This window comes from Triticum urartu, chromosome 7A (genome assembly GCF_056163025.1).
Source record: "Triticum urartu cultivar PI428250 chromosome 7A, HENAU_Tu73, whole genome shotgun sequence".
Taxonomy (NCBI): domain Eukaryota; kingdom Viridiplantae; phylum Streptophyta; class Magnoliopsida; order Poales; family Poaceae; genus Triticum; species Triticum urartu.
This window is the reverse complement of record NC_141879.1, coordinates 3,416,996-3,440,201: the sequence shown is the minus strand read 5'-3', so window position 1 is coordinate 3,440,201 and position 23,206 is coordinate 3,416,996. Positions and strand designations below refer to the sequence as shown.

General features: G+C 42.2%; 1 long non-coding RNA gene and 1 pseudogene across 2 annotated transcripts; both read left to right on the top strand.

The window, feature by feature from the left end:
- Positions 1-10,860: 10,860 nt before the first annotated feature.
- LOC147956695 (uncharacterized) lies at positions 10,861-11,347 on the top strand. Its single transcript, XR_015609710.1, has 2 exons — positions 10,861-10,959; positions 11,119-11,347. It is a non-coding gene; the product is annotated as an uncharacterized LOC147956695 (long non-coding RNA).
- A 2,365-nt stretch (positions 11,348-13,712) lies between these two features.
- Positions 13,713-21,950, top strand: LOC125525248 (signal peptide peptidase-like 2; annotated as a pseudogene). The gene is made up of 12 exons (XR_015610342.1): positions 13,713-13,927; positions 14,634-14,802; positions 14,893-14,976; positions 15,103-15,287; positions 15,622-15,795; positions 15,952-15,986; positions 16,085-16,241; positions 17,165-17,218; positions 17,301-17,393; positions 17,970-18,109; positions 19,421-20,853; positions 20,922-21,950. The product of XR_015610342.1 is annotated as a signal peptide peptidase-like 2 (transcript).
- Positions 21,951-23,206: the final 1,256 nt, after the last annotated feature.

Genomic DNA, 23,206 nt, shown 5'->3' with positions numbered 1-23,206 from the left:
TGATACCATCCCAACTTTCAACTTTTTCAGAGTTCATTTGAAATGCTTTCATGTCTTATGGTTTGAAACTTTGATACTTCGAAAGTGATTGTCCATTTTGTACACGAAGTGCATCAAGTTTTTGTCGTAACCCTCTCTACTTTTTGGAACATGCTATGTGGGTGAAATGATGATACCATGCCAACTTTCAACCTTTTCAGAGTTCATTTTGAAATGCTTTCCAATTTCAGAGTCATTTAGCTCAAAGAATGAATTAATAGCAAACAGAATGAACTACAAAACTTTTATGAAAATAAAAACAATCAATTAAAATATTATGTTATGATCAACTAAAATAAAACTATAATATTCTTCAATAGCAAAAAGAATTTTTATAGTATTTAATTTTTGTGACCTAAAATCAAACTATAAGTATTTAATTGTAAGTATAAATAAAAAATAAATAGCAAAGAAGAAAAAAATTCTATTTTTATAGTAAAGTTATTCATAAACTAGTGATTCACACAAATTTTTAAAAATTCAAATTTAAACTATTCAAAATTTAAAACTAATGGCACTAACAGAAAGTTTATAATTTTCGTGACCTAAAATCAAAAAGAAATCACTAAAAAACTATAAGTATTTAGTTTTAAGTATAAATAAAAAATAAATAGAAAAAATTCTATTTTTCTAGTAAAGTTATTCATAAACTAGTGATTCACACAAATTTTTAAAAATTCAAATTTAAACTATTCAAAATTTAAAACTAATGGCACTAACAGAAAGTTTATAATTTTTGTGACCTAAAAGGAAAAAGAAATCACTAAAAAACTGTAAGTATTTAGTTGTAAGTAGAAATAAAAAAATAAAAAACCAAAAAAATGTAGAAATAAAAAAGAAAAAACCAAAAAAAATGCCTCCTACTGGGCCTCCACGGCCTGAATACGACTAGAAACCCTACATGGGCCAGGATTCAGGCCCGCAGAAGGCCCACAGGCAGTAGCAAGTTTAGACCCGAAAGCCTGCATTAGAGAGGAGCTCGAATGGGGAGGCACACCCGGGCTTATAAACCAGTGTCGGCGCCCTTCAGCTAGCGATGTGGGACTAAACTTTTGGGCGCGGGGCAGCAAAGGCCATTGGTCCCGGTTGGTAGCACCAACCGGGACTAAAGGGGGCATTGGTCCCGGTTCGTGGCATCAACCGGGACCAATGCCACCCTTTAGTCCCGGTTGGTGCCACCAACCGGGACCAAAGGCCGCCGCTTCCCGCCCTTTCGGCTGCTGAAAATTGGCCTTTGGTCCCAGTTCGTGGCTCCAACCGGGACTAAAGGGTGGCATTGGTCCCGGTTGATGCCACGAACCGGGACCATTGCTCTGGCTATATAAGCCAACACTTGTGAAATTTTGGCCAACCGCTCCCATTCGCCCCCAGGCCGTTCGCCGTCGTCGTCGCCGCCCCGAGCCCGTCGTCGCCCCGCGCCGTCACCCCGCGCCCGCCGCGCGCCGCCCCGAGCCCGTCGTCGCCCCGCACCGCCCCTTCCCTGACCCCGTCGCCGTCGCCGTCGCCCCGCGCCTGCCGCCGTTGCCCCGCCCCGTCTCCGAGCCCGTCGTCGCCCCGCCCCGTCCCCGAGCCTGCCCCGCCCCGTCCCCGAGCCCGCCCCGTCCCCGCGCCGTCGCCCCGCCCCGTCCCCGAGCCCGTCGTCGCCCCGCCCCGTCCCCGAGCCCGCCCCGCCCCGCGCCCGCCGCGCGCCGCCCCTTCCCTGACCCCATCGTCGTCGCCGCGCGCGCCGCCCCTTCCCCAACCCCGTCGCCGTCGCCCCGACCACACGCCGCCACTTTTGGTCCGGCCGCCGGCGCCCTTTTTATCACTGATTTTAGGTTGATGATATGATGATGTTGATGATGTTTTTTTCTGTTGATGATATGATGATGTTTTTTTCTGTTGATGATATGATGATGTTTTTTTTCATATATGCATTTTTTCATATATGTACTAGTTTTTTAAGTTGTTAGTAGATATCGATTTTAGGTTAGTGCATTTTATCACTGATTTTAGGTTAGTTGATCGATTTAGTGCATTTTATGTTTGTTGCATTTTAGGTTAGTGCATTTTATGTTAGTGGAGAGGAAGAAGGAGAAGACGAGGAGAGGAAGAAAAGGAAGAGGAGAAGTTTTCTATTTTTTCTTCTTCTCCTCTATTCCTTTCTTCTTCTCCTCTTTTTTTTCTTCTTTTTTTTCTTCGATCTTCTCCCCCTCCCGATAGGAAAGTTTTATATAGAAAGTTACAATTTTAGAAGAGTTTTATATATGCAAAAGTTACAATTTTAGAAAAAGAAGGATAGGAAAGAAGAAAATAAGAAGAGGAAAGAAAGAAGAAGAGGAGAGGAAAAGAAGAGGAGAAATAAATAAGAAGAAGAAAAAGAAGAGGAGAAGAAGAAAGGAATAGTGGAGAAGAAGAGAAAATAGAATATATTCTATTTTCTCTTTTCTCCTCTATTCCTTTCTTCTTCTCCTCTTTTTTTTTCTTCTTTTTTTCTTCGACACGTGGGGGGGGGGGGTCGAGAACGCCGGACATTCATGAGAGAGGCGAGGAAGAAGGGGAAGAAGAGGGAGAAGAAGAGGAGAGGAAGAAGAGGAAGTCTTCTCCTCTATTCTTTCTTCTCTTTTTTTTCTTCTTCTTCTTCCTCTTTATTTTATCGGGAACGAGGGTCGTCGAGAGGTCGAGGAGCAGTAGAGGAGAAACCCTAAATAGAAAGTATCGTCGGTGTGAGATACATGTACCGTCGGTGTCGGACACTACACCCACATCCCACAAGTGGCGCGGGCTTCGACGCCCACGTCACTTGTGGGACGTGGATGTAGTGTCCGACACCGAAGGCCACATGTATCTCACACCCACGATACTTGCTAGCTATTTAGGGTTTCCTCTACCGAAAAGAAGAGAAGAAATAAATAATAAGAAGAAAAAAGAAGAAAAGGAAGAGGAGAAGAAGAAAGGAATAGTGGATTCTCTTATTCTCCACTATTCCTTTCTTCTTCTCATCTTCTTTTTCTTCTTTTTTCTTCTTCTTCTTCTTCTTCTTCTTATTCTTATTAGCCGGAAGTAGAGAGAGGTTTCCTAGTGTCAAAGTATTGAAGAAATCCATGCCTTCATCATTAGCCGGAAGTAACCAGGGCATGTTGGTACGAAGTTCTGCAAAGTTATCTGGAATGGAGTCCCGGATAGAATAATCCGCCTTTTGGTACGAATTCAGCAAAGGCCTTCCAAATAGCGATATTCGGAAGGCTCTTGCTGAACTTTGTACCAAAAAGCGAATTATCCTATCTGGGACTCCGTTCCAGAACAACTTTGAAGAGCTTCGTACCATCATGCACATGTTACTTTCGCCTAATGATGAAGACATGGTTTTGTTGAATCCCTTGACACTAGGCAACCTCCCGACCCCTCGGCGATCCTATCGAACATGAGAGGAAGAAGAGGATAAAAAAAGAAGAGGAAGAAGAAAAAAAGAGGAGAAGAAAGAATAGAGGAGATCTTCTCCTCTATTCTTTCTTCTCCTCTTATTTTTCTTCTTCTTCCTCTTTTTTTTATCGGGAACGAGGGTCGTCGAGGGACATAGATGTAGTGTCGTCGTTGTCGATATATACCCCCTCCCGATAGCTTACTATGATTAGGTAGCTAGTTCTATGTTTGGCACTAATATATCCATCTGTCATGTTTGAATAATAATTGCCATGTTGTAAATATTTGTAGAAACTATGGACACCGCCCTAGACGAAGCAACAAAAGAAGCGTTGTTGAGGGAAATAATCGCAGAAGGAAGTGATGCCATCTCGTTGTTTCTCAACGAAACCGATGGTCTGGAAGGAGAGGGTGAACAAGCTGGCTACGGTGACCTAATGCCGGTGCAAGAAGAAGAACAAGAGGACGGCTCCGGTGACCGAACCGAGTCCGGCCAGGTATATATATTAGTTAAGCCTATGCTGACTAGCTGATTGATGCATTCATTGTTTTGGTATGTACACATATTAATTAAGTCTTTGTTCTTTTTTCTAGCCCTCCGAATCGAGCACAACTTCGGTAAAGAGACGAGGCCCGAAGAAAAAGTTGAGCTCGGATGAAAAGTTTGAGATCATAGCAATCGCGCCCGACGGCCAACCTATTGAACCCCTCCGGACAAAGAGTGCATTTGTTGCTCAGTGCGGGGTTCTGGTTAGGGACAAGATCCCGATAAGCATCCAGCAATGGTTTAAGCCAGCTACAGAAGACCCTGAGGTGTCTTACGTCAATGATATGCAGAAAAATGATCTTTGGACTGAGCTGAAGTCAAATTTCACCCTACCGCCTGAGGATAATCCAGAGAACCCAGTTAAAGAGAAATTAATCAAGTCTTTTGCTCTGAAGAGGATGGCAGAACTATTCAGGAGGTGGAAGAAAGAGCTGAATAAGTTTGTCGAAAATAATGAGACACCAGAATTCAAGGGCAGATATGAGAAGATCAGAGATCACTGGCCCGCATTTGTGGCCCACAAGACATCAGAAAAGAGTAAGAAGATGTCGGCGACAAACAAGCAAAATGCTGCGAAGAAGAAGCTTCACCATCGCACGGGGTCAGGTGGCTACCTCGTAGCCCGGCCTAAGTGGTCCAAGACTGAGAATGATCTGGTTCATAAAGGGATCGAACCAGAGACAATTAACTGGCCAGACCGTTGCCGGACTTGGTTCTTCTGGGCTGGCGGAACACTAGACCCTGTAACAGGGAAGTGCATTTGGACGAACGATCAAATGGACATACCAGTCAGTAAGCTTAAGCAGTATATCGAAGCAGCGCAGGAAGGGACGTTCTTTCCAGACAGAGAGAACGACGAGCTCACAATGGCCCTCGGGAATCCTGAGCACCCTGGACGGACATGAGGCACGCCAGGCTCCATTCCGTGGAAGGTTGGGTTTCCGGACGCAGGCGGTTACAAATCCCATGAGAGGAAGAAAAAAGTGCAGCAGACCCAAATACAGGCGCTGCAAGCAAGGGTAGACGCGATAGAGGAACGAGAAGCAAATCGCAGCAAACGTACTGCCGAAGCCTCCCCCGAAGCTACCCCGCCATCTCAGCGCAGAAGCAGCGTGGCTTCCACCGAGCTGCTTCAGCTGGAGCATGCCTTGACGGCTCCTGCCAGCTATCCCGTGGATGCTATAACGGAGTCTCAAAATTGTCACCTTATGACGCAATGGATGAATTTGAAGGTCAAGGCGGCTGTTGGCTCTGTTTATCCTACTGAACCCGGCGCAACTTTTCACTGCCGGACGATTCCAGAAGGATATGCTAGGGTGATGGAGGATGAGATAACGGAGGGATTTGAGGACCTCCAGCTTGGCCACCCTACCGGTGAAGGGGAGACTCGGCTGGGGTCTGCTCTGAAGGCTCCATGCCTATGGCGGAAGGAGCTCATCAACCTTCCGAACTGGACGCCACCGCCTCCTCCTCCTCCTCCGGCGAGTCAGGGCACTCCGCCTCCACCGCCTCCTCCTCCGGCGAGTGACGATCAGGGCCCTCGGCCGGCTCCTTCTCCGGCGCGTGGCGGCACTCCGCCTCCTTCTCCGCCTGCGCCGACGCGCCCGAGCAGCCAGCCTCCTCCTTCTCCGCCTCGTCAGCAAGGGCGGAAGAGACCTGCCGCCGCTCCAGCTGCTCCGGCGCATCGTAGTCCTTCTCCTCCGCTGCTTAAGCAAGTAAAGAAGACAACCGCTCCGTCTGCTCGGTCGGCGTCTAGCAGTACAACCAGAGGCGGGAGGACATACAGATTCGGTCCTTCTCTGAAGACTCCAGAGAAGTTACCATATGAGAGGACCCTGGAGGAGAACGCCGAGATCGCGCGAGAAGAAGTGAGGAACTTCTTTGAAGGGGTGAAAGCAAAGAAACATCCACCTCCGGAGGAGAAGGTAGATCGGGTGAAAGTGAAGCGCACTCTGGCTGCCCTGACAAAACCACCGAAGTCTGATCCGCCGAAAGGAAACTATGACCGCATTATTGGAAAGGAATTTGCCGAAGCGGAGCGGTCGGGAAGTACTGTCAGTGATCATCAAAGGCTGAAAGAACGACGAGCTGGGAAACAAATTGCCCAGCTCGGCGAACAAGCGAAACAATCGTGCCCCCCGCTCAAGGTGCCTAGCCACAACGTCGATAATGATCCGAGGATGGTGCCCGGTTATAGCAATCTTGCAGATTACCTGCCCGACGAAGTACATTATGAACCCATGGAGGTGCAGATACAAAGATACGAGTACGGGAAGCCTCTCGTCAAAGATGAAAGATCTCTATCAACAATGATGCGAAGATTGCATGATTGGTACTTGAAAATCTGCAGAGACTCTGGGGGGAGGAGTACTTTGTATGCGAGAGTTAAACCGGAGCATGACCTCGTTGGAATTGATCTGTTGCCTATTCCATTTGAGGAGTTCTATCAGTTTTTCAATCAATTGGCCCTCGATAAAACAACGGTCGCCTGCTACTGTCTGTAAGTAGTACTACTTCTGTCATTAAGTTTCTCCATATAGCTTAGCTCTTTCATTGCATGTATTTATAATCATCCTCACTATATTATGCAGATTGAAGATCGCCGAATTGAAGAAAAGACAAGTCGGTGATATTGGGTTCATTAACACATATCTCATAGATGCAACTGAGGTTAAACTTCATGCCGCAGCTACCGAGGCCAACTTGCTATGATCGTTCGTAATAAATCAAAACAAAGATATAATACTCTTTCCTTACAACTTCAGGTGAGTGTTACTGTGTTGTGCGTATTCGGTTTCCCTTATATATTAGTCAAGGTTATAGTAATGTAATTGATGAGTTATGCATGTGTGTGCAGTTTCCACTATATTATCCTAGAGATTAAGCTTGAGCAGAGAGTAGTAACCGCCTTGGACTCTAAACGAAAAGATCCCAAGGAGTATGCGGACATGACTGAAATCCTCAAGAAGTAAGTTAAATCGATCATTATCCACCATATCAGCAACTTTGTTCATTTCCTGATATCAAGTAATTGTTTTCTTTGTCCGGCAGGGTTTGGAGAAAATTCACCAAAACAGTTCCGGGACTGCCGAAGGAGCTGGAATTTAGACATCCGAAAGTAAGTACTATAGTAGCATGTTCCGCGCATCTCCTAGTGATTCAAGCGCTAGTTTCATCAATACCATTTAGCATTCTTGCTTATCAGTTTGATTGACCTCTATTTCTTGTAAAGTGGTTGTGGCAGGAACAAGGGAATGATTTCTGTGGATACTACATCTGCGAGTCCATCCGCCACATGACATGTGAGCGGGGCGGGTACTCTAACGAACAATATGAAGTACGTAAATAACAACATTCACAATTTTATTTTATTACCATCATTTGTGTTGAGTTTCATTCATTTATATATATATATATATATATATATATATATATATATATATATGTATTGACCCCCTTCTTCAAATTAGATGTTTCGGAAGCGGGATGAACTCCTAGCACCAGCTCGCATGCGAGCAATTCAAGAGGAATTGGCGGCATTCTTTCTTGACCACGTGATCCCTGAAGACGGAGAATTCTATGTGGACCCTGAGTCCGTATGATTATATTTGTAAGAGATAATTATTGTATATATGTAGCCGGTAGTGTCAGATAGATATACAAGAACTTGTTGTTCGACCAATCTCTCGGAGAAGGAGAGGTGGTCGATATCACTTCTCTCTATATATATGCATATATGCTTAATTACTAGCTAGCTAGCGTGTCTAGTCCTCTCTATATACGTATGTATAGTACGTAGCGTCGGCCAAGCACGGACATAACAGAGGACACTTCTCTCTATTAATTATAACTAGCTAACACAATATATGAAACACCTAAATTAACCCCCCAAAACCCCCAACCCCCCCTTTCAAAAAAAAACAAAAACCCCAGCCACAGAAGTGCTGACGTGTGGATGCCTATTGGTCCCGGTTGGTGCCACCAACCGGGACCAAAGGGTCTCCTGACTGGGCTCTGCGCACTGCCCACGTGGAGGGCCTTTAGTCCCGGTTCTGGATTGAACCGGGACTAAAGGGGGGAGGTATTAGTACCGACACTTTAGTCCCGGTTCCGGAACCGGGACTAAAGGCCCTTACGAACCGGGACTATAGGCCCTTTTTCTACCAGTGATATCTATCAAAGCCCGTCCGCTGTCCAAGCATTTGTAAACTCATACGTGAATGAACTCAATGCACTGCAGTCCATCAAAACGTCGCAGAGTGCAAGATCAGCGCCAAGACGATCAGGGTGGATTGCTCCATCTGGAGGGCTGGCAAAGTTTAATGCTGATGCTTCAGTAGGGAGAGGAAGAGGACATGGAGCTGTAGCAGCGATTTCCAGAGATTCAGACGGTAATTTCTTGGGAGCCTCGGCAGTGGTCTTCAGAGGTATATCTAAACCGGCGACTCTCGAGTGCTTGGCGATCAGGAAGGCTCTAGCTCTAGCTGATGATTTGAACGTGGCAAACATCCAGGTGGCCTCGGATGCGAAGGTGGTGGTTCAAGATATCCAGGAGAGGAATCCGACAGAGTATGGTGCGATCATACATGAAATATTAGAGCATATACTTTCTTTCCAAGTCTGTAATATTTCTCACGAATTTAGGAGCTCGAATATCGAGGCTCACAAGCTCGTGAAGCATGCTTTATCCCTTCCGGCTGGCCGGCATGTTTGGTTGGGACAGCCGGACGGTCTCTCTTTCGTCCCTGTAAACATTGTGACGTCGGAATAAAAAGCTTCGGAGTTTGTCTCAAAAAAAAAACCAAAATCGTTTGCTAGGGACTGGTTTGTAGGGGAATCGAACTTCGGCCGCTTACTAGAACGCCATGCACGTTAACCACTAAGACAGGCTACCTTTGCTATATTTTAGAGGGAACAACTCTATTTGGCCCTTCCTTTAGTACAAATATTAAATATATAGTAGTATTATATACCAGCTATAAATTATTTGAATAAACAAAACATAAATTTGAAAAGGCATTCACAAAAACCATGAATTGAAAAAAAGTTCACAAAAATGGAAAAAGTTTCTGAATTTGAAAAAAAGTCCATCAGATTTGAAAAAAATTCAGCAAAGTTGAAAAGCGTTCATCGATTTCAAAAAAAAAGTTCATAAAAAATAGAAACAAAAGTTCACGAATTTGAATAAAGTTCACCGACTTTGAAAAAAAAGATCACCGACTTCAAAAAAGTTCATCGACTTTGAAAAAAAAGTTCACCAACTTCAAAAAAGTTCATCAACTTTGAAAAAAAGTTCACCAATTTGAAAAAAGTTCATCCACTTTGAAAAAAGTTCATCGAATTTCAAAAAAGTTCATAGATTTTGAAAAGGTTCATCAAATTTGAAACACAAATCCATGATTTTGAGAAAAAAAGTTCATTGAATTTGAAAAAAGTTCATCAAATATGAAAAAGTTCACCTAAATTGAAAAAAGTTCATCAATTTTGAAAATAAGTTCACGTAAATTGAAAAAAGTTCATCGATTTTGAAAAAAAGTTCATCGATTTTGAGAAAAAGTTCATCGATTTTGCAAAAAAAAAGTTCATCGATTTTAAGAAATAGTTCATCAAATTTGAAAAATAAGTTCCTCTATTCTGAAAATGGTTCATCAATTTGAAAAAAGTCCATGAGTTTCGAAAGATTTAGTTCTTGGATTTAGAGAATAAGTCCATCTATCTGAAGAAAACAATTACGAATTTAGAAAAAAGAAAGTAAAAAAGGATAGAGAAAAAAGCAAAAGAAAAAGAAAAAAGGAAAAAGAAGAACAAATAAATTGAGGAAAACATGTATTTCATCACATCTGGTTAAGTGGTCGAGTTGGTTAAATGTTAATACTTGGTAACTAGTGACGCAGGTTTGAATCCTAGCTTGCGCTCCCTTTTTGCAGTTTTATCTAGAGTTTAAGAAACAGGAAAAATAGAAGTTGGGCCGAGCCCAGGTAGCGCCGCTGCAGGAGCCGGTTTGCAGAAACAGCTATCAAATCGCTATAGGGAATGATTCGTTCGATCTGGGGAGTGCTAGATCCATATTTGGGTCCAAATTAATTAGCCTATACAAATCCACAAGTCATGCATGTAGATTTTTTTCTTGAACACGGTACAATTGAAGTCACCCACATACACAAGCATTAACTCACCCCTATGAATGCACATACATCATACCCAGCACCTATGAAAAACTGAGTCGGCATATCATCTTGACATTGATGTAGTCCCCACAGACACCACATAGCGGATGAGAACGTCTCCTCCCATTGAACAAACATCACCAAAAGCATGAAATAAATCCAAGAAGATGAACCATCCAGCGAGAGGTTGGCTCGCGCGTAGGCGGAAAAGAAGCAAATTAAGGTATACAATCCAATCTAAGCGGGACAAAATTAGTTAGCCTAAAAACTTAAGAACCAAATTACGGTATGCAATCCAATTGGGTCAGAACAAAACTAAATATCCTAAACAAATCCACAAATCAGTCGGGCAGAATTGAATGAGCAAATTGAAGTCCGCAATCCAATCAGATCCAAACAAAATACATCAGCCCAAAAATTGAAGAAAGAAATTATGGTATGCAATCAAATCGAATCGGAAAAAATGAACTAGACTAAAAAAATCCACACATCGCGTGCGGAATTGAAGGAGAAAATTAATGTATGCGATCCAATCGGATCAGAATAAAATTAATTAGTCTAAAAATTAGAAGGTTGTTAAGATGGAAAGATACTCTTGAAGCAAGCATAAAATATAATAAATGGTTGATATTGTATATTTCTGCTACCATGAGTGCCATTATAAATAGTACATAATTGGATCATTTTGTAACAGTTTCCTTGTGATGGCACTTCCCAAGAACAAGCTGAGGGTTGTACACTCCATGGCCCTTGTATTCATGGGTCTTATGATTTTCTCCAATGTTTTCTCATCATGTGATGCATGTAAGCTCTTCCCTTTCTGATTAATCTTTTTTAAACAGCAGGTCTATATACATTATGTATGTATGTATGTATACATACATATTTATTTATTTTTGGATACATACATACATAAATGTAGTTCAATTTGTGTGTTCTAAATAATGGTTATATTTTTTGTAGTTGGAGAGCACGACATACAGTGTAATAAAATTGAGGATTGCACAATCACCGGATGCAGGAATATGTGCAAAGAATATGGTCTTGATCCTTATTCAGCTTACTGCTCATTAGCACCGGGAGATGAAATGAAATGTTGTTGCACCCCAGTTCCCCCATTCCATGAATAACATAGAAAATGATGTACACATTATCTTGAGCAAGCTGAATATGGAATAAGAATTTTAGTCCATCTAATTTTGTGATATTTTTTCTCTTGTGAGTAGCAGTAAATGTGCTTTCATCTATTTGACAACGTATACTTGTCCTTAGTGGTCAGTAAGGCCCCCTTTGGTTGCATGTTAAGTCAATTCGGTTTGTTAACCTTAATACTTCTTAACCCTATGAGGTTAGTTTAATCCAATTTTTTGTTTGGCAGGGCTTGCGGAATGAGTTAACAGTATTAAGTTCATTTAACGGCGAGGTTAAGGCATCTCCAACGGCAACCCAAAAATTTTCTCCCGCATCCGTTCACGGACAGGGGCCAGTCCGCGGACACGGATGCGGGAGGACGCCATCTAACCGTAGACACATACATCCGGCCTTTCGGGTTTTTTTCCTAGTCTGCACAATCAAGTAGCTGCATGCAAAGGATACAGACGTTCAAACACCCACATGCGGCACTAGTTAATTTTTTATAAAAAAATCAAATATTACATCCCAACATTGTTGTCCCCTTTCACCGCCCACTGATGCTCAATCAGATCTTTCTTCAGCTGCTCGTGAGTTGGTTGATGCCAAATATGTTGATGCATTTGAATAAACTCCTCAAATGTGGTCGTCGAGCCGTCGGACGACTCAACATATTGCTCGCATATGTACTCCAAATCGGAATCCATTGCTAAAAAGAAGGGACAACTATTTTCAGCAACGGCGGTTCATCGAAGTTTTCAGGCTCCGTAGAGGATGGTACCTGGCGGAGCGGTCGGAGGACAGGGGTTGAACGGAGACCGAGGAGAATCGGTGGGGAGCCCTGCTGGAGTGCAGGTGACGACGACGCAGATTTTCGGCAGGGGTGTGGCATGGTGCCTGGATGGTGGAGCAGTGGCGAACGCAAGAGAGAAAGAAGGAAGGAGAGAAAATGGGGAGGATGGAGTCGCGGGGTCGGGGAAGGTCCGGACTCCCGCAAAGCCCCCCCCCCCCCCCTCACACACACACACATTTTTTTCTCCGTTTTGTGAGAGAAATCGCGTCCGAACCGCCCCACGGACCGATACAGGACTGCGTTGGATGGCTTCAACGGTTCAAACAGCGTGGCCCGGATGGTTGTGGGAGGTTTACGGGTTCACCTTGGAGATGCCCCGAGTTATTCCGTTGTTTTGGTGGGTTAACTTAATAGATAGCACGATTAAATAGTGTTGACCATATTGATTTATTCCCAGCTAACCAAGCGTTGTTTGGTGGGTTAAGTCCCTAACCTATGGCTTAACCCTGTAACAAATAGTGCATAAGAGTTTGTGGTCTTAACCCCTCTAGTTGTGGTCTTAACATCTCACTGGTTTATTTTTGCCTCCACCCTTTCCTTATAAACGGACACTTTACTAATGTGCAAAAGATCATGGATCTAACATTTCTAATTTACCCAAATCAACCAATCCGTCACCTCGGTCGATGTAGGCTATGCTTTTGTTAACCCAATGGACACCGCCCATGCCTTACTGATCCTATCGCCGATGGTATCCCTTCACCTCGGGATCTCACATGCCTCCCCTGCCAGTAACACAACAACAAGTTAATCGTTACAGATTTGTACAATTCTTGGTGAATTAGTTACAAGTGCATATACATTATCGGCATATAAACGGGTATACACAATTCATGTTCGCTAGAGCCGTGAGTACTTGATATTGTACTACTCCATAGGAGATGGGAGCACTTGGCAAGGAATTGCACATGAGCACGTGGCAATCCAATAAATGTGCCAGGACCGATAACGGCGCAACATTCTCACATGTGCATGTTAATTAGAAAAAAATGTGTTGATGCCGGCACATGGATATATAGAAAACTTGTAACATCCTTTTGGTTGTGTTGTGTATGGGATAGAATGATCGATACTTGGAAGAAATGAACACATAATGGAGGATGCCGTAGTTTTCATTTTTTTGCTATGCGGCTTTTCATCAATTTTAAGCACGCTTTGATTCTTTTCTTTTCCTTTGGAAAGAAAGAAGAAGAAGGACACCCTACTGTACGAGAGTTTGGCAACCCTTCAGCCCTTGAGTTTGCTATGCGGTTTTTGCTTGCTTGATGCCCTTCATCCCTTGATGCCTTTCAAAGCATGCAAAGGCTGAAGGGCTTGCATGATGCCCTTCAGCCCTTACATGCTTTGATTCTTTTCTTCTCTTCTCCTTTGGAAAGAAGAAGAAGAAGGACCTAATGAAAATTTGAATTTACATCTGACTCCTCCCATTTTATACACAGGACCTCCAATGAGACACAAAGAGAGTACTAATGTGATGGAGAGAAAAAACACAAGGGAACGGGAGCATGTTTTCAGGCCAAGAAAGCGTAAACCGGTGGAAGACGCCACCAGCATATAAACCCACTACAGTGACTCCACCACCTCTCAAATCCAACCCCGAAAAGATTATTCCTTTCTTCCGTCCGTCCGAATCACTCAGCCGCTGCGCCGGGAAGGTCCATGGCGGCGGCCCTCCGCCGTCGCGAGCTCCTCCTGTCGGAGGTCGCCGCCCTGCTGCTTCTGCTCCTCGCCGGACGCGCGGCGGCCGACGGCGCCGCCTCCCCCGGCTGCTCCAACAAGCTCCAGCCGGTAACCAATCCCCATCCACTCTATCCTCTCCTCCTGCTGTCAGATCTCCCGCTCTGCTCTGCTCCCGGATGCAAAATGTGGGGGTTTTCAGCATACAAGTGTAGATGCAACCAGTCCCTGCCAATTCCTAGATATAATCCAGTCTTTCTAGAGATTCCACTATAGATTAGATTACATACGGAGCAAAATGAGTGAACATATACTTAAATCCGAATGTAGTCTTTATAGTGGAATCTCTAAAAAAGACTTATATTTAGAAGCGGTGGGAGCAGATAGCATAAAACTTTGCTTCACTCATGCCCAACCTGCCTTTCACGCTAGGTATCCCCTCCCTTTTTCACTTCACAACAACACGAAATGAATTATCAGGATGGTTGGCAGCAGCACAAAACAACTTAAATTTGGCAGCCAGACAGTTATCCCCATTCTACTCTACTCTGCTATATATGCCTGCAACCAATCTCATCTGGAGCTACTTGAACAATAATACTAGTTGTTGCACTCCACCCCACTTAAGCAGCAAGCAAATTAACCAGCTCTGCTCTGCTCTGATCAGGAGCATCCTAAAAGATTGTCACACTTCAGAGTGTGTGTGTGTATGCACATTGTCTGGTCCAAATCTTAAATGGAAGCAACATACCCCCCCCCCCCCCCCCCCCCCCGATTTTATTTCTTTCTCATGCTCCCAGGTTTTCTTTTTCCCCAGGTTAAGGTGAAGAAGAACTGGGTGAGTGGAACCCAGGGCACGGCCGTTGCTGGAATGAGCACGACACACGACATTCGGACCCACCTTGCCTACAACTGTCAACGAGGCTCAGAGAACATGCGCTGCCCTCACCGACCCTCCTGACTGCTGCTCCAATACAGCCTCAAAGGTTCTGCTTCGACTCCGACTCCGACATAACTTGGCAACCAAGTTGGTTCTACAGGCATCTTCTAATCTAATCTAAACCTTGCTGTTGCAGTTAACGCTTTCTGTTGCCTTACCGACACGTGGACAGTGTGCTCTCACCGCTGAAGCAGAAACTGCACAGCCTGCTGATGCCAAGGTATTCATTCAAAGGACGGCCTGAAAGAATTATATTCTCTGTTCCGTACTCCTGTTCAATATTTTTGCTAGGCATGCCTGGTTCTTTTGCAGGCAATAATCCGTTTGGTTAACTTTGTGCTTGCAGAAGTTTATGAGATGGTTTGCAGTGTCAGTGATCCTTCAATTAATGAGCCAAGTCGTCCGGTTGTGGACCCTTCACTATGCTTCTTGTTCATAATGGCCGTAGGAACTATAGTCTGCTCCTCACTCTGGGGTGAATTCGTTGCATGCCAACAGATTGATGGGCGTTATAATCAGCTGGCATGGCAGGTTCTCACTTTTCTGCCTATCCAGACTGTATAACATGCTATGCTATTTACTAGCTTTTTTTCATGAACAGGGATGAGCCGTTAATAGGATTATGTAATATAGAATATTTGGTTGTTGCTTGATTATACGTTATCTGCAGATTTGTTTGCCCTGGCTTTATAACATTTCTGCATCTGTACAAAAAAATAACTTATCTTGCTGTGAGGCACACTTGGTACTTATGACGAATAATTTGCATTTTATCGGGTTTGTTTCTAGCTAATGAGTAGTAGTTTTCAGTTGATCACTTGGTTAAGTTTTTGACTAATGAATTTCTTCGTTTCATACTAGACAGCAGGGACCGAATTCTGGAACAAACAACAGACAAGATAAACAAGTCATTGAAATCACCGCAAAGAGAGCTGTTTTTCAAATTGTGGGATGTTCAGTTCTCCTTCTCCTGTTCTACTTCATGTCGTCTTGGGTCGCCTGGCTACTCATTGTATTGTTCTGCATTGGTGGTATTGAGGTATTTCCTCGTATATTCTCTATCTTTGCACTCTTTTGATCACAAGGCCTGTCTATTTGTACAAGTACTTCTCTTGGTGCTTGGTTATTGAAGTGCTTGTTTAGTTTTTTATATTGGTATTCGGTTGTGAGTTTGTTTCTGTTTTGTGTCTTTCAGAGTATGCATGTTTGCTTGGTGACAATTATCTCTAGGTAATGCATGAAATAGTTTACATCAAGCATTTTTTTTCAATGCTCTTTATTTTAGTTTTTAACTCGCTGTCTGTGCCTCTTGTGCGCCCTGTTTCCAGGATTTGTAAGGATTGGAGAAATAATACTGTACAATTGCCGTTGTACGGGGAGGTCTTAACCTTGTCTCTTGGAGTGGCACCATTCTGTACGGTATTTGTCATTCTATGGGCTGCTTATCGGCATTCTTCGTTTGCTTGGATAGGTCAAGACATCCTTGTAAGTTGAATTGATGATGATTCTTAGGTTTGCCTGCTTTGTTTTTTATCTTCATGGGGAAATACCCTTCATCCAAACACCCCCTTAGTTCTATTCTTTTCCACTTTAGTTCAGAAGCAACTGAAAGCATGCAACATGTTTACTATCACTTTAGTTCAGAACTTAAAACTAGCATGTCCAAATTCAGTGCGGATCGAGGTTCCATTTTCCTAGTAGGATCAGCTAAACTGTGATTTGTTTTATAGTTTACACATTGCAGTAAGGTCAATCTCTTCAAAAGAATTTGATGCCGTTTTTCAGTTAAAGTACATTTCAGAACTGGCCTTCTATTTTTACACTAGCAGCTGTGTATGTGCAATGCAAGTTTTCACATCATACATCAAATGTCAATCAACTTATTATTGACCATATTCAGTTTTTAGCCCTAACAAGGTAAGTACCATAAACCACAAGCTTAAGCATGATTTATCTAATATGAATACATTTATATTAGTTATGGGCTGAACCGATTTTTGTTTAGATTTCACATGTTAGTTTTCGTCCATGAACTATACAGATGGAGATCAGAAGTAAAATGTTGACAAGATTATCATTTTCACTAAATCTTAGGAGGGACTCGAAAGTGATCTACCCAGGACTTAAGGGAGTTGATAAGATTATCTTCATTTCACACCTTGTATCATTTGTTTGATTTTGGACATCACATATTCAGTTTCCAAGCTTGATGCATGTTATTTGAGAATTACATTATAAGTTGTGGAATAGTTTCCGTAATGTAGAGAACGTCATTTCTTTACCCTTTTTTTATATAATTTGTTACTCGGGATGCAAATTTTCTTCTGGCATGGTGTTTAATTAGCTTGCAGCCTTGGACCTTTGAGAAAAATACATACATTAACCATGCAATCTGTGAATTGTCACAGGGTATCTGCTGGATGATAAACATAATTCAGAAGGAGCATTTACCTAATATCAGGGTATTAGCATGTCTATTTGCTGTAGTCAACTGATTGTCGTCGGATCCTGCTTGTAGTAATATCTAAGACTCTATCTTTGCAGGTTGCATCGGTTCTTCTTGGTGGTGCATTTGTGTATGACATCTTCTGGGTCTTCATTTCACCTCTTATATTCCATGAGAGTGTTATGCTTGCAGTAAGTGCAATCTTGATCTTTACATTTGCATCAATACTTACTATCAGCCATGCTTTAGTTCTGCGTATTAATTTGCACGATAGATTTTCTAGTTAAATCAATCAGTGGAATAGTCCTGCTTCTTCGCAAAAAAGAAAAGGAATAGTCTTGCAACTGCATGATGAAACCATTTTTAGAAAATAAGATATGCCATTTCCCCCAAAAAGGAATACTCTTGCTTCTTCACAAAAAAAAAGGCATCTGGAGGTTGTAAAATAAAGAGAAGGATTCACTTCTTAAATACCTTTGGAATATGAGAGAATTGGTAGCAGCTTGTCTTGAAACTGAGTGAATTGTTAAAATATTCAGTGTTATGATCTAATCTGGTTCTCTTATGACCCGTATAAAAATTGATATGTTTAGGAGGCAAATGTTCGGACTTGAAACTAGTGAAATGTTATTTTTTGTGGTTATAATTTGAAACTAAATAAATGCATTATCCAGCAAATGCTTATGTTTAGTAACCTATCTTATTCTCTTATGTGCTGTGACTTGTGATTGTTTTTTTTTTACTTACCATCTTATGAAAGCTCCCAGGTTGCAAGTGGTGGCAGCTCAGGGGAAGTGATTCCGATGCTCCTAAGAATACCTCGTTTCTTTGATCCATTGGGTGGATATGCCATGTTAGGCTTTGGTGATATTATTTCCCCTGGACATCTCATCGCATTCAGCTACAGGTACTCTATGCAATGCTGCAATATATGTTTATGGGTTTTCATCTAATCTGTTACTCCGTTAGTTCACTAATGGGTAGACATAGAAGAAACATACTTAAATATTGCCTGCTAGTCTGGTACTCCCTCCGTTTCTTTTTAGTCTGCATATAAAATTTGTCTAAAGTCAAACATAGTAAAGTTTGATTAAGATTCTAGAAAAAAAAATAAACATTCACAATATAAAATCCATGCCATTAGATGCATCATTGAATCAACTTCCATATTGTATATCTCATGTATTATAGATGTTGATAATTTTGTATATAAATTTGGTCAAACTTTATGAAGTTTGACTTGAGACAAATCTTATATGCGAAGTAAAAAGAAACGGAGGGGCTTATTGTTGTGCTTGGCTGGATAAGAGGTGAACTGCCTCACTTGTGGAACTATGGAAGAAGACAGGAAAATTTAGTCGGTGAAGTTGATATGTGGTCAGACAGGGTTTAAACTCAAAAGCAGTCATCCTTGGATCTAATTAATCAGTGGATCTGACATGATGCTCCTTTGTTGCGTGAACTGTGCGGCATCGTGGAAATGTTAAATTAGCTGTAGCCAGATTTGTGTTTGATTTAGGTTGTCCTCATTTAACTTGACATAAAAAGAGCGAGTTGTGGAGATCCAACATATCTCATCCGTTCAACCGCTCTATCCAATGGTCTATGTTGCCATGGTGTTTAGCGCTAACCGTGTTTAGTACTAAACAAGGTTAGCACCCTCCTCTAATTAATAGTATACCTAATGTCAATGTGAGCGTCATCCAATTAATTAAATACTACATATTATCAACGTGCAACTAAGATCTTAACAGATATTAGTGTGTGAAGCAATTAATATATTGCCTAATATTTCATCAGATAAAATATTGTCTAATATTAACGTGCATTGCATGTACTCCCTCTGTAAACGTAAACGCTTTTATATTAGTTTATGGAGGGAGAAAACATGCGAGTTACGATTTGTCATGGAAATCAGTTTTGTATCAACAATAGATTACTTAATTTTACATAAGACTGAGCTAATGGTATTCTATTCTTACGAACATCATGATCATCTATGGAACTGGAACAATCATTCAAACCCAAAATTTTCAGGACATTGCAAATGCAAATACAGTGGCACATTGGGCCGCTCATGTTCAAACATGTGTGGATGCAAACAAACTCTGAAAGCATGTATCTTATACTTTAAACCAAAACTTTGTGTCCTCTTTTGGTAGGCATGCCCGGTTCCTTTGGAGGCAGTAACCCATTTGGTTAAACTTTGTGTTTGCAGAACTTTGTAAGGTGGTTTGCAGAACATTATAAGATGGTCCGCAGTGACAGTGACACCTCAATCCCGGCCATAATGATGCCACAATCAGAGGAGGGAAGAATCTGACGGACTTGTTGGAACATGGAGCAAGGGATAAGTACATACAGTGCGACGGCCTATGGCCCATCTCAAATAAGGGCTCATTACATCTACATGCATGAATACATTACTTTTTTTTTTTACAAAACACGTCAACACAAAGGATAACTTTGCTCATGGATATTTAACTCTATCAACCATGCATGAATAGTTAAGTTAGAATTATGGGGTTTGGCCTGCTGCTCATATATATATATATATATTTTTGGGAGGGGGTGGGAGGGGGCTTACCCCCCCATATTTAGGGGGATCCTTGCCCTCCTTCCCCGGCATGACACCACAATATATTTGTTCAATGGTTGCTTATGGTTGAGTATATGTATGTTATAATCATCATCTGTATCATTTAATCACAGTTACATGGTATATTAAGACCTCATTTCCTAAATAAAATTACTTTATATATATAATTATAACTTAATAATGATTTTCATGATATGCAATATATACTGATGAAAGTATTACTTCTACTCTATTATACACTCCATTGTATAAAATTCGCACTAGGGCCTCCAAAATATTAGGGCCGGCCCAGATCTGCTAGAACAGTTTTTATTCTCCTTCCTGTATTTTATAGTTCCTATGAGTTGGCCCTTTTAAAAGTCTCTTATCATAGTTTTCATGTGAAACTGAATGCAGAGGCTGGTACTTCAGCATATCGTCCAAAGACCTTTCGAAGAAGGTTTGCATGCATAAATTTCTTCTCAATTATGATATTAGTTTAACTAGAGTATCTCATATGCTTGTTTTGGCTCTGGGCTTGTATGTGACAGAAGGCAAGAGTCAGTTGAGGAGGAAAGGGATAAAGAGGTTGAGAAGACTATAAGTTATTCTCTTCCTGTCATAATTATGCAACACTCCCATCATATCTGTATTGTAGCTAGGGCCTTGTTACATTTTGAAACATTTGTCGGTTCACATCTACTCATTTTGCACCTGCACAGGTTGATAGGACAACTGATCTCTCCATGCTTGTTTTCGATCTATCTACATGGCCTTGCCCCCATATGGGGGGGGGGGGGGGGGGGGTTGGGGGGATCCTTGCCCCCCATATTGACTTCTTGTTTTTTTAATGCTATAATAATAATAATAATAATAATAATAAAATTTGTTTGTTCTTATGTAGAAAATGACCGAAGCTTCTTGAAAAATGGTTCTTTGTGTTTCATGGCTTATTGCAACATATTCCCCATATGGGCCTTTTGGAGAGTGTCACAGATCAGTACACTGCTCTGTCCAAATTGGTACCTTGTGGTATGAAGCGACTGAATGTTGCTCCTCCTCTGCTGGCAATGGTACGTACCCCGCGAACCTGGAGGCTGAAACGAGTGATGATAGCTTGATTTGTTGAATGAATGTGCAGACTCTATACATCTTGAAGAAAGAAAGAAAGAAAGAAAAACAGGGAAGCAAGAAGATGGTTGTGTGACTGCAGGTGGCATGCATATGCATGTTAAGATGGTGCAGAATCTACCAGTTGTAACCGGTGAGCTTAGAGCCGCCGTCCGTGGGCCTTGAGTACTGCAACCAGCTGAATTTACGACGATGATGATGATGGTTGTGGACCGATGACGACAGGGACGGCGAGAAGTAGCTCTGTTTCCCCCCAGGCAGGTAGGATAAGAAAGAAAATTCAGAGGCCATGTATGCTGTAGTTGCTTTCATGTGTGATAACAGGGAAGAAAACAGGAGCAATCAATCCAGAAGGAATAAGCAGAATGTGCAGCCAGCATGTACAGTAGACAGTATATGTTGCCATCATCGTGTCATGTGTATGCCACAGGCAAAAGGCATGTCCTCAGCTAGTGTACACCAGATCAGGCTTGTGTGGGGGTGTGTGACGCAAGTACACAAGCAAAGGAACAGGTAGTGCTTGCCAGTGAAGGGATAAAAAGCATATATAGATACTGGTGATGCAGCATCACCCATATTTATTCATGATGTGGATAGTGACACTGGGAGCTTTTCAAAGAAAAAGAAGGAGAAAATGATGGGAAGAGGTCAAGAGGAGTGGTGTGGACATGCAACTAACTGCATCATGTATCAGGCAGGACAGACAGCAGCAAAAGCAATTCAGCCTTGAGCAAAAGCAAGAAGCTGTATGTGAAGATTTTAGCAGCAGGTCAGGTAGAGGTAGGGACTGCTCACCATATATACCACAGAGTTGTTACAGGTAGATAAATTCAGAGAGTCCTAATTGTTACAGGCATGATTTATTTTACTTTTTGTTGGACAAACAAGATCAACATTTTTTTTGGGAGGGGTGGGCCATGCATTGTGTTGGTTGTTGGGGATGATGTTATCCGATTGCTGATTGGAAAACGCTATGCTATATGTATGATGATGATGATAATGATTAGATTACGAATGGTTCTGGTTGCCATTTGTCTCATTCCTTGCTTGTTTTTGTGCGACTTTAAATTGTTTATTTTTTACAGGATTGCGCGACTTTAAATTAATTTATGTGTAGGGATGGAAATCGTCCTCTAGTGGCGTGCCTACGGAATCTCTATTCTTAACATTTCTTTGATGAGGACATTTATCACAAGTTACAACACTAGAGTAGAGTTTTTGTTGCCCGGTAACCAATCAGTCGGATTGCTTGTGTACGATCGAGTACATCAAAGGGCATGTAGATGAATAAGAAACACGCTAATTGCAAGTAGCAAAGTTATGCAACTTGCATGTTGACAATGTTGTTGCCTGAATGGTGGATCTTCTTAAACAAGAGCAGAGTGTAGTTGTCCTCGTAGGCAAACTTATGTAACTTGTGAGGAAATACTACAACCAGGTGATATGTGGTTATCGTTCACACGCCATAATCAACACCAAATGCTAGTGGTGGTAAGGGTGGATTTTCATTAGCTTAAAATGGGGCATCTGGGGATACAAACACAATGGCCAACACACTCGGGCTTTGCATAGTTATTATGCACGCATTCAACACCAACACACACACAAAAATCACACCGGCATCTAGCATAGTCAAATAAGACCAAAGTTATGCCTTGGAGGAGTAAAAGAAAAGAAAAAACTCTGAAACAATCAAAGCAATCTACATCAACAACCATATCCGCACCAACAATCAAGTGAAATCACTAGTACCACAAGAGGGATTCTCCAACAGCAATACCTTTAGGAAGGGAACAACGCTCATGCGCCGTTGTCGCCGGAGTCAACCAAGGCCTGATCATGTGTTTTCACCACGAAGAACAAGTCCTAGCAATGCCTTCAGCAAGGTAACGACACAATAAACATCGCCACTGCCAAATATAACCAATTGGTCAAAATTCAGGTTTTCACCCCAGAGCTCAAGACCGATGCTTGAGATGCACCACCAAATTGAAGTCATCCGGTGTTGTTGCCACCACTTTCCGTGATCCCAACAGCTACATGCATGGCATGGACTTTGATATGAGATGCCATACAAGCGAAGACCATGCTTGCAAAAACAGGCAATCGAGCCACGACAAAGTGGTGCTCGTACTTATTCTCACCAAAGAGTATCAAGCTAACAAGGGATCATGAGGGATTAGTCAGCAAACCCCAGAAGATACAATAAACAAAAGTGGTTATCTGTCTATGTATGTATGTATGTGTGTACGTAGAAAAGCAACAATAAGGTAAAGCAATCATCATCATCTTAGA